An 8,740-nucleotide genomic window follows, 5' to 3' on the forward strand; every position below is an offset into this window, starting at 1 on the left:
GCTCCCACTGAAACCCAAAAGGTATCCCCTAACAGAAACATTTGGAAGGATCAGCACATTCTACACGCACACGCACACACACACACACAAGGTTTTATATGTGTGTGTGTGTGTATAAGTGTGTGCATGTGTATTTAATAATAATAATAATAAAAATAATAATAATTTATTAAATTTATATACTGCCCAACTCCCAGTGACTCTGGACATTTTATGTGCATGTCATGTGGTCTACTAATGTCTAGATCTACGGTTAGGTACACACACACACACACACACACACATATATATATATGTACATACATACATATACACTTACATGTACACAAAATATCTACTTTCGAAATGAATATATTAAGTTTTAACATAAGATGTTCTTACAGCTCCTAATATTCATGATTTTTAAAAATAGCATCCAAAACAGAACTGCCAGCTAAATTATCCACAAACATAGCTTTGCTTTCAGTGTGCAAGAAGAAAAGTTCTTTGTTGCTACCTTGAACTGTTGACAAGAGAAGGAAATATTAATGTGGACAATTTCTCAGAATAAATGAATATTTCTCTGTTGCTGTCTCTCTCAGACACAGAAGACTTTCAAATGATAAATCAAAGGCCTAACTGTATAATTGCGCTGAAAGATGAGGCTGAAAGTCTATCCTCTATTAAAGTGACTATTTACATATGGCTTATCCCAAATGGAAGATTCATGCAGAACTAATTAACCAAAACCATTCTATATTTTAAGACATGTAAAACTTAAGAGAGTCAGTTGTACAGATTGTGAATCAGGATCTGTTGAAGTACTTGGTTTTGATCTTATCATGAAATAAAACATTACAAGTGATCTGCCTGATTGTACCTAAATTGTGTATAGCATTTTCATTTGCAGATGCAACTGCTTGGGATATTATAGTGGGGAGGGAAAGCTGTCTCTAACTCTTCTTATTGTTGTTATAAGTAAAACTCTCCTTAACGTTAATTTCAGATACATCCTAGCACCCAAAGGATGCTATTACAGTTTAGTTGATTTAAAACAATATTTTAAATTATTTTTAAAATAAGAATTTCTAAAAGAATTAAGAAGGTATAAAAAATTGAATGCAGATAATCTTTCTGCTTTGCACAGTACCTCTAGTTGTTATTAAATTATTTCTAAATTGATTTTATAACCTCAGAGCTTTCCCAACCAATGTATAATATTTAAAAATACAATTATACAACAAAAAACTATCACTCAAACAAAAATCTTATTTTCAGTATTTCAGAAAGGACATCATACTGCATATGAAAATAGTAGTCCTTGTCTGCTAATACTATGTGTAACTGATAATCAGAGGCAAGTAACTTCCAAATTTGGACATTTAGGTTCATATAACTATCAAAGCCATTGATACAACTTTATGAATTTGTTTTTTTCTCTCTTTCCTTTGAGTCAAAATTGATCCCTGCTGGCTTCATATCTCTACCAGATCATGGTAATAATATAGAAGTTGGCCATTGCTTTCTTCCAGAATCTTTTTTCCAATTTCCTAGTCTAGCCTATAGCCCACCTATCTCCTGGTGGTCTTCTGTCCAAGTATTAAACAGCGCTAACCCTGCTTAACTTTTCAAGATCAGCCAAGTTCAAATACTGCTGCCTAAATTCTAAAACTATCTTTCTTTAATTTTTTTACTTTTCATTTCACCTTTCAAAGCATTACAATTAACATTTCTTTTTTTAAAAAAAACCTGAATAAATTGTGGTATTAAATAGCAATGTAATATTAGTATTTGATAAAAACTGTGTAGTTTAAAAAAGAAACCTAATCTGTTACATATTTTTAAGAGCTATAAGGTAAAGAGGAAGAAAAATTAAAATCCTATACTAAACTACCTTTAAAAAAAGGAGGAAAAAATATAGGAAATGTGGGAAATGAAAAAAAGAGCTACAAACCAAGCTAGAAAGTCAAAATAAAAAAGCAAAATGCCTAAACACCATATACCCACACACACATGTATACACACACAGAATATATACTCAAATTCACACAGACATGCACATATATAGCCTTAAAAATAAAAGATAATCAAACTATAAAAATGACATAACTTGTTTTAATTTTTTCAGTGTTGTAATCCAATTTTTAAGCAATTAATGAAACCTAGAATCATATTTGGTCTTACCTCGCTGCTCGTACAAAATCCTAAAACTATCCCCAGAGATACAGTTATTTTAAACATGGATTATATTCTCTCTAGGATAGAGCCTTCTTTAGATGGTATTAAAAATGTAGCATATTTTCTGAGCTGTATTAGGACTATTTCTGATCATTCTCTTCAGCAGAAAGATCCTCAATATGCGTAAATAAATTAGCAAAGTTTGGCCCACTTTTAATTAAAAGTAATCCAAAGCAAAGCATATGGAAACAAATGTGACAATACACTCAACGTTCAAAGTTAAAATCCTACAAAATTACAGAAGTAAAAAACCTAAAACAGAGACACCCAATAAAGGGTACAGCACCATCAGTTTAGCTAATAATGTGGGCAAACTGGTGAGTCTATATTTGATGCCAAAAGCTAACTCAATTCAGCACCAACCACAGAGGGACAGAAGAGGAATTCCACCATTGAGGTCAAGAAGCCAACAACCATTTGTAGGAAAATCATGGACTGAACCATAACATGGGAAAATCATGTATTTGCAGTGCAGATACATACAGAAGAATGTATTTGTATGGGGTGGTTTCTTTGTGGGGGTGGAATGGTTTTGTAGGTGTTGTTTTTGATGTTTTTCACCCCTGTACAGATATTGTAAGGTTGAATGGATATTATGCAGCCGGACAGGTTGTCTAAAACTTTTCACAACTGAATACTTCCAAATTTAAACAAGGTCAAGGCAATTCCAGCAAATACAGGAGACACTTTCTGCCAAGTGTACAATGCCTTAATGGCATATTTCTCCTATGAGAGTAAGTCTGGAACTTCCTTTATTGATTCTCCTCTATTTATATAGACTGAAATTATAAGTCCTCTTACTTCATATTAGGAACCAAGCAACAGCATCTAAGCCATGTTGCTCAACTTTGGCAACTTTAAGATGTGTGGACTTCAACTCCCAGAATTCCCCAGCCAGCCATGCTGGGTGGGAATTCTGGGAGTTGAAGTCCACACATCTTAAAGTGGCCAAGGTTCAGAAACACTGATCTAAGCATACCTCCTATTTGCACATCCAGTGTCCTCACTTCTTATAAACTATGGACCTGGATTCCAATTTCATAAAGTCTTCTGTGAAGTTCAGGATATAACAACATTTCCATGTCACTTTGATTTTCCTTGCAAGGAGGTCACTGGGACATATATTGGTCTTTGATAGTATTTCAACAGATTTCAGGATTTGGCAGTACTTGTAAGGTGGCAGCATGTGGTTAGTATGGTATCAGAAGCTAACCAGAATCAAATATGGTTAGTGTTTGGATGGGAGACTACCAGAGAATATGAAATTTGTAGGCTAGTCTGGGAAAGTGAAGAAAAATATCCCCAAAGAGGTAATGGCAAACCACTCCTGTATCCTCTAAAGAAAGTTGCACATACAGTACAAGAAGCTGAGCTTGATCTGAAGATTTATTATTATTATTATTATTATTATTATTATTATTATTATTATTATTAAAATTAAATCAGAGCACTAGTGAAGAACCATCACTCTGCTCCCACAACATTAATACTATGCTCCACCCAGGAGACCCTCTCCAAGCTTCCCTTTTTCTTTGAAAGTAATTTCAAAAGCTACTTTTCTTTCACAAAATTAAATTAGAATTAATAGGAAAATGTTTAGAAGAATTTCTCCACCCAACACTGCTTTAACTTTAACACAAGATAATGGGGACTCTTGGAAAGTTAATTAGGCTTCCACCTAATCTCTTTTTCAGCCTGTTCACTTAAAGGCATCCCATAAGCCAACTTTCCTTCCTGCAATTTAAATCCATCGCTTCTCCTTCCAACCAGAGCGGTCAAGGCAAACAAACGACCCTTGTCCTCTTTATTGCAACCTTTCAGAACTGGTCAGGAATCAGGTTTCCCATCCCACAGGAAATTCCACACTCCTGACCTGAATTACGTTTTTTGTTCTAAATCAGGAAGAAAACTTGACGTGCCTGCTTTGCAAAAGAATCTCCCCTCCTCCCCGCAATGCCCCACCACCACCACCAGAGAAATTCACTGCAGGCAAGTTTGCCGAACCCCAAAGCAACATTTTCATGTCCATGCTGGCCCAGAATACTGTGAATATTCTCAGATTTCTATTAATGTGGATTTTTTGTCAGTCAAAATGCAGCTCCAGTGGAAAATTCTGGAGGTGGTGTTGGATGGTGAGGTGGGGAGGAGACGGTTTCTTTCCTGTCAAAACATTGTCATTCTAGGAAAATTATTTAAGTTGTGCAATACCTTTTCAAAGAATTTCCTGCCTGGCCTCAGTTGTACACCAAGAGGATTCAATTCTGTACTGATAACAACTAACACTCAAGAAAAATATGCTAAAAGCCACCATCAACTGGCTTAGATACCAGATGCCCAAGGACAGCTGATTCTCATATGTTTTCATTCACACAGGAGTTCTGAAGGCCAACTGTCTCTGTAGTATCTGCCCAGACTGACATCATTGTTATACCAGCCGTTCCTGACCAGATGTGTGTGTGTGTGTGTGTGTGTGTACACAAATGTGCACATTGTATGCAACTATATTTCCTCTGTTTTCTTTCTTCCTTTTGCAATGCATTTACCTTTTAGAGTTCTGCAGTCCTTTATATTCTATCTCTAAATGGTACTTCAGAGGTCATGGGAGCACAAAAGGAGCCCCTGCGTGCATTGCCATGAAGGAACTGCATCTTTTCTCGGTGGAAAAGTCACAGGCAGCAGATAATTTTGGGCTAGTGAGACAAATAATTAGACTGGATTTCAGGCAACTGATTGTTTTGGGTGCTAAAATGTTCTGGATTTTTTTCAGGAAGTTTCATTTACCTTTTTTCCTTGGGAGTTAAAATTTATCTAAGAACAAGCCAAATAATGCTTTATTTTGTCATCATAACATTTATGCACCATTTTACTGTCTATGCAGATTGTATCAGATTAACAAAACTGAACCATGATTGTATTTTCCAAACTATTTCAAAATGTCATGTATAGTACCTTGGGGTTCTTTTTACAGCAAGCTTTGGAGATATTTAACCACAACTTACGTGACTCTGTGCCTGATAAGAACCGCTCTGCAGGTCTGAAGGCTCTCCATCATTCAACCAGGTCAAAACCTGGTAAGGGCATGGCCCTGAGATCAGCTACATTCCTTCCCCACTGCCTCTTTTTTTTTAAGCAAATAGCCTGATGAAGAGTCCTTGACTCTCAAAAACTTGCAGTGATTTTATGGACCTTCACTTGGCTTAATAAAAACATGGTTTTATACATTGCGATGCATTGTTCGCGTATTAAGGGTTTCTCAGAAATCAGTAGCTGCAAAGAAGCTTCCTTATCCATTGCTCCTGATCTTCTCTTTGCAAGGCCCAGTTCTATGAGAATCTTAAATGGACATGCATCCTCAGTGCAGATCAGGCTGTGTGCCGATTCAGACAACCTAGAATCTTGTAGAGGATAAGGATATCTACTATAGGGCTGAAAAACCTTCGACCTCTTGGCCTAATTTCAATGGCCGTCTTCAAAAGATCAGTTTAGATAAGCAATATTTGTCCTTCTTGCCTGGTGAGTTACTTGAGAGAGATAAGAAGGTGTTAAAGAAAAGTGGGGGTGGGAGTGGGGAAGAGGAGAGAGCAGAAGGTCAAAAGGAGAAAAATTGTCAGAGAGAATGGTACCCGCTCACAACTGTGGCTCTGACCCCACCTATATCTTGCTTCAAAATGCCCACCACATGGCCCCAGCAGTAGTTCCCAGCTCTTGGTGCCTTCAGTCCCACCAATACTCTGTCAAAGAACCTAGAGCCTTCCAAAACAGGAACAAAAAGCCCACTTTTTTCCTGGAAAGAACATATATACGTTTAGTGGGATGCTATTATTACACTGGCAGTTAAAGGATGGATTGTTATAAAAATAGGAAATTTTATTTGACAATAATTTCGTCCTCAAATAATGAGTGAGTGCTAACTGTGGTTGAAGCCTTGCTGCAACCGTAGAAGCAATCTTCTGTGCCCAAACCAAAACCCACATCCCAGTAATAAGAACTAGAGACTGGAAAATGTCATTTTACTTTGATTCCTATGTCCAAACCTTTCAGATGCTGCTCCAGTCCTGGACCCTTAAGAAATGCATTACTAAGCAGCTTGCTTTGCTTTGGCTGCTCTGCCTTCTTTTCTTTCCTGAGGTCCTCTCGTTTCCCAGTTTGGGGGTGGGAATGGCATTCCCTGTGGGCTGCTTCTATATCCTACCAAAAAAATAATAGCCCACAGCAAATTATCCCTGGGAGAATGGAGCTTCCAGTATAAAACCAGTTACCCATCTCTGTTCTTTACTTTCCAATCCATGTCCAGTTTACTGAAATGAACTATTAGAAAGGAAAGCTAGGTTAATAGTTGTCCATCCACAATTATCTGGAGAACAGACTGTGCAGACACATAAGTCACCTGACTACAGGTTTCTCCACAATGGTGAACTGTATTCTCTTTCTGCTAAAATTACAGTAATTATGTCTAAATTTATTTCTGTGCATATGAATCAACCCGTGCACATACTGTATTGTGCAAGATGCATTCCTTTTTTATTCATTTCAACCCAATGGAATGTTGGAAAGAAGGAATGTAAAGTGAAGTTGCTCAGGATTCTGGCTGTGTCTCTGCTGGCTGGCAGTGAGTCCACCAGCAGGGTAACTCTCTGAAAACAGAACCAAATAGGACCAAATCTGATGCAGAAGAAGGAGGAGGCAGAAAAAAATCAAGTTTGAAAGTGGACTGGATCCAACTGGGCTAGAGAGAAAAACATACCAGAAAAAATGTCCCCAATACATGGGAAATACAAACATTTCTCCATGGGAAATGCAGTTGGGCATCAGCTTGGGAAGTGGACAACTCTGCCATTCTAAGCCCTTCCCTCCTCCCTCCTGTCATGTGACCGTACATCCTGGGTATCCCGAGACTCCTAATGCATATATGCAGACAGATACAGAAACCACAGGAAGGGGGAGCTAAATCACAGCTACAGATGCAATCCTCCCCAGATTATACCCTACACAGGAGTACCACATACGTACCCGCTTTGATTAGACCCTCACATAATTGTATATGCACACTCGGACACATACAGCCAACACCTGCAAACACACCTTCATTTGTCCCTGGGGAGAACACGCAGGGATGTACACACACATGCACATACATGATATAATGCTACTTTGTTACACAGAAGAAAATACAGACTTCTCTTATGACCACTCCTGGTAAAGAGGCTGGAAAGAATGCCTAAAGCCATGCTCTGCCTGCTTTCACAACTTTTTTTAAAACTCTGGGTATATTTTCTTTAGGATCGCAAGGTAATCAGCCATTTCTAACCTTGCATGGAAACCCCAGGAAAATGTTCAAAATTCCATCTCATGTCCTGAGCAGATAAATTCATTCATGGAATGGAAATGTTTCTTTCATGTCAAAAATTTTCCAACTATTGGACTGGTCATAGATAACTGAATAAAAGAACATATAAATGAAAATCAGCGGTCAGCCAATATTTATTTATTTAGTGCCTTTAAGACAGTATCAGCTCCTGGAGACTGCCTGGACTAGACCCTGCCATTTTCTTGGCAAGATTTATGGAAGTGGTTTGCCACTGCCTCCTTCCTAGAGCTGAGAGAGAGTGACTGGCCCAAGGTCACCCAGCTGGCTTTGTGCCTAAGACAGGACTAGAACTCCCAGTCTCCTGGTTTTTAGCATGATGCCTTAACCACTACACCAAACTGGCTTTAAGCACCCAATATTATAGAAATTAAAAATATTGAAATACTGAACAAACATTAAATCAACATTACATACATACTGAGTACAATGGTAGCCATGGATAATATATTATTACGTAATGAGAGATTATATTTTAATGCTTAAAAGCTAGTTTTTCTGGTTCCAGAAAGGCTTTTTAAAAATTCTTGCTCCGTATTTCAAATATGTATAACTTAATGCAGGTCAATGCATTTATAAGTATAAGGTGCAAAATTATGAAATATTCAAATTACGTTTGGACAATGCACCCATAAACATTTATTTCTTGTAAACAGTTAAGACTTTAGCTCTTTTATTATGCTATCTCACATGTCACACAAAACTATTTTAAAATGTGACTCTAAATCATAGTAAAAACTTGAAAAAGATTCCACCATAATTATTCATTTTACAAAATGATTTATTACTGTCACACTAACTGAAGCCAAATCTTCAAGTCCAGAATTTTAACTTATGACTAGCAAATAAATTTAAAGATTTTCCTGCTGTAAAACTGCAGGATTTTTCCTATCTGTTTTCCATTTTCAGAGCCAAAGTGCAGGCTGATTTCTTATTTAATCATTCTAAATTCACCCTCCATTGTTAATTTGAATAATTAATTTTGCTTGGATTTATCTCGCCTTTTCCCAATACCGCATAATGTTGCAAAAGTTTTGATGAAGGCAATTCTGCATTGTGGATATTTTTCCCTCCCCCCACCCCACCCCCTAGAATCTTACACTTCCTTTCAAAACTGCACTTCTCTTCTGAGAGGAGCAAGAAAAGGACATGAAGATA

This window comes from Python bivittatus, unplaced genomic scaffold (assembly GCF_059951505.1).
Source record: "Python bivittatus isolate LINGU-HERP-01145 unplaced genomic scaffold, Pbiv_v1 ctg000980_np1212, whole genome shotgun sequence".
In the NCBI taxonomy this organism is placed as follows: Eukaryota; Metazoa; Chordata; class Lepidosauria; order Squamata; family Pythonidae; genus Python; species Python bivittatus.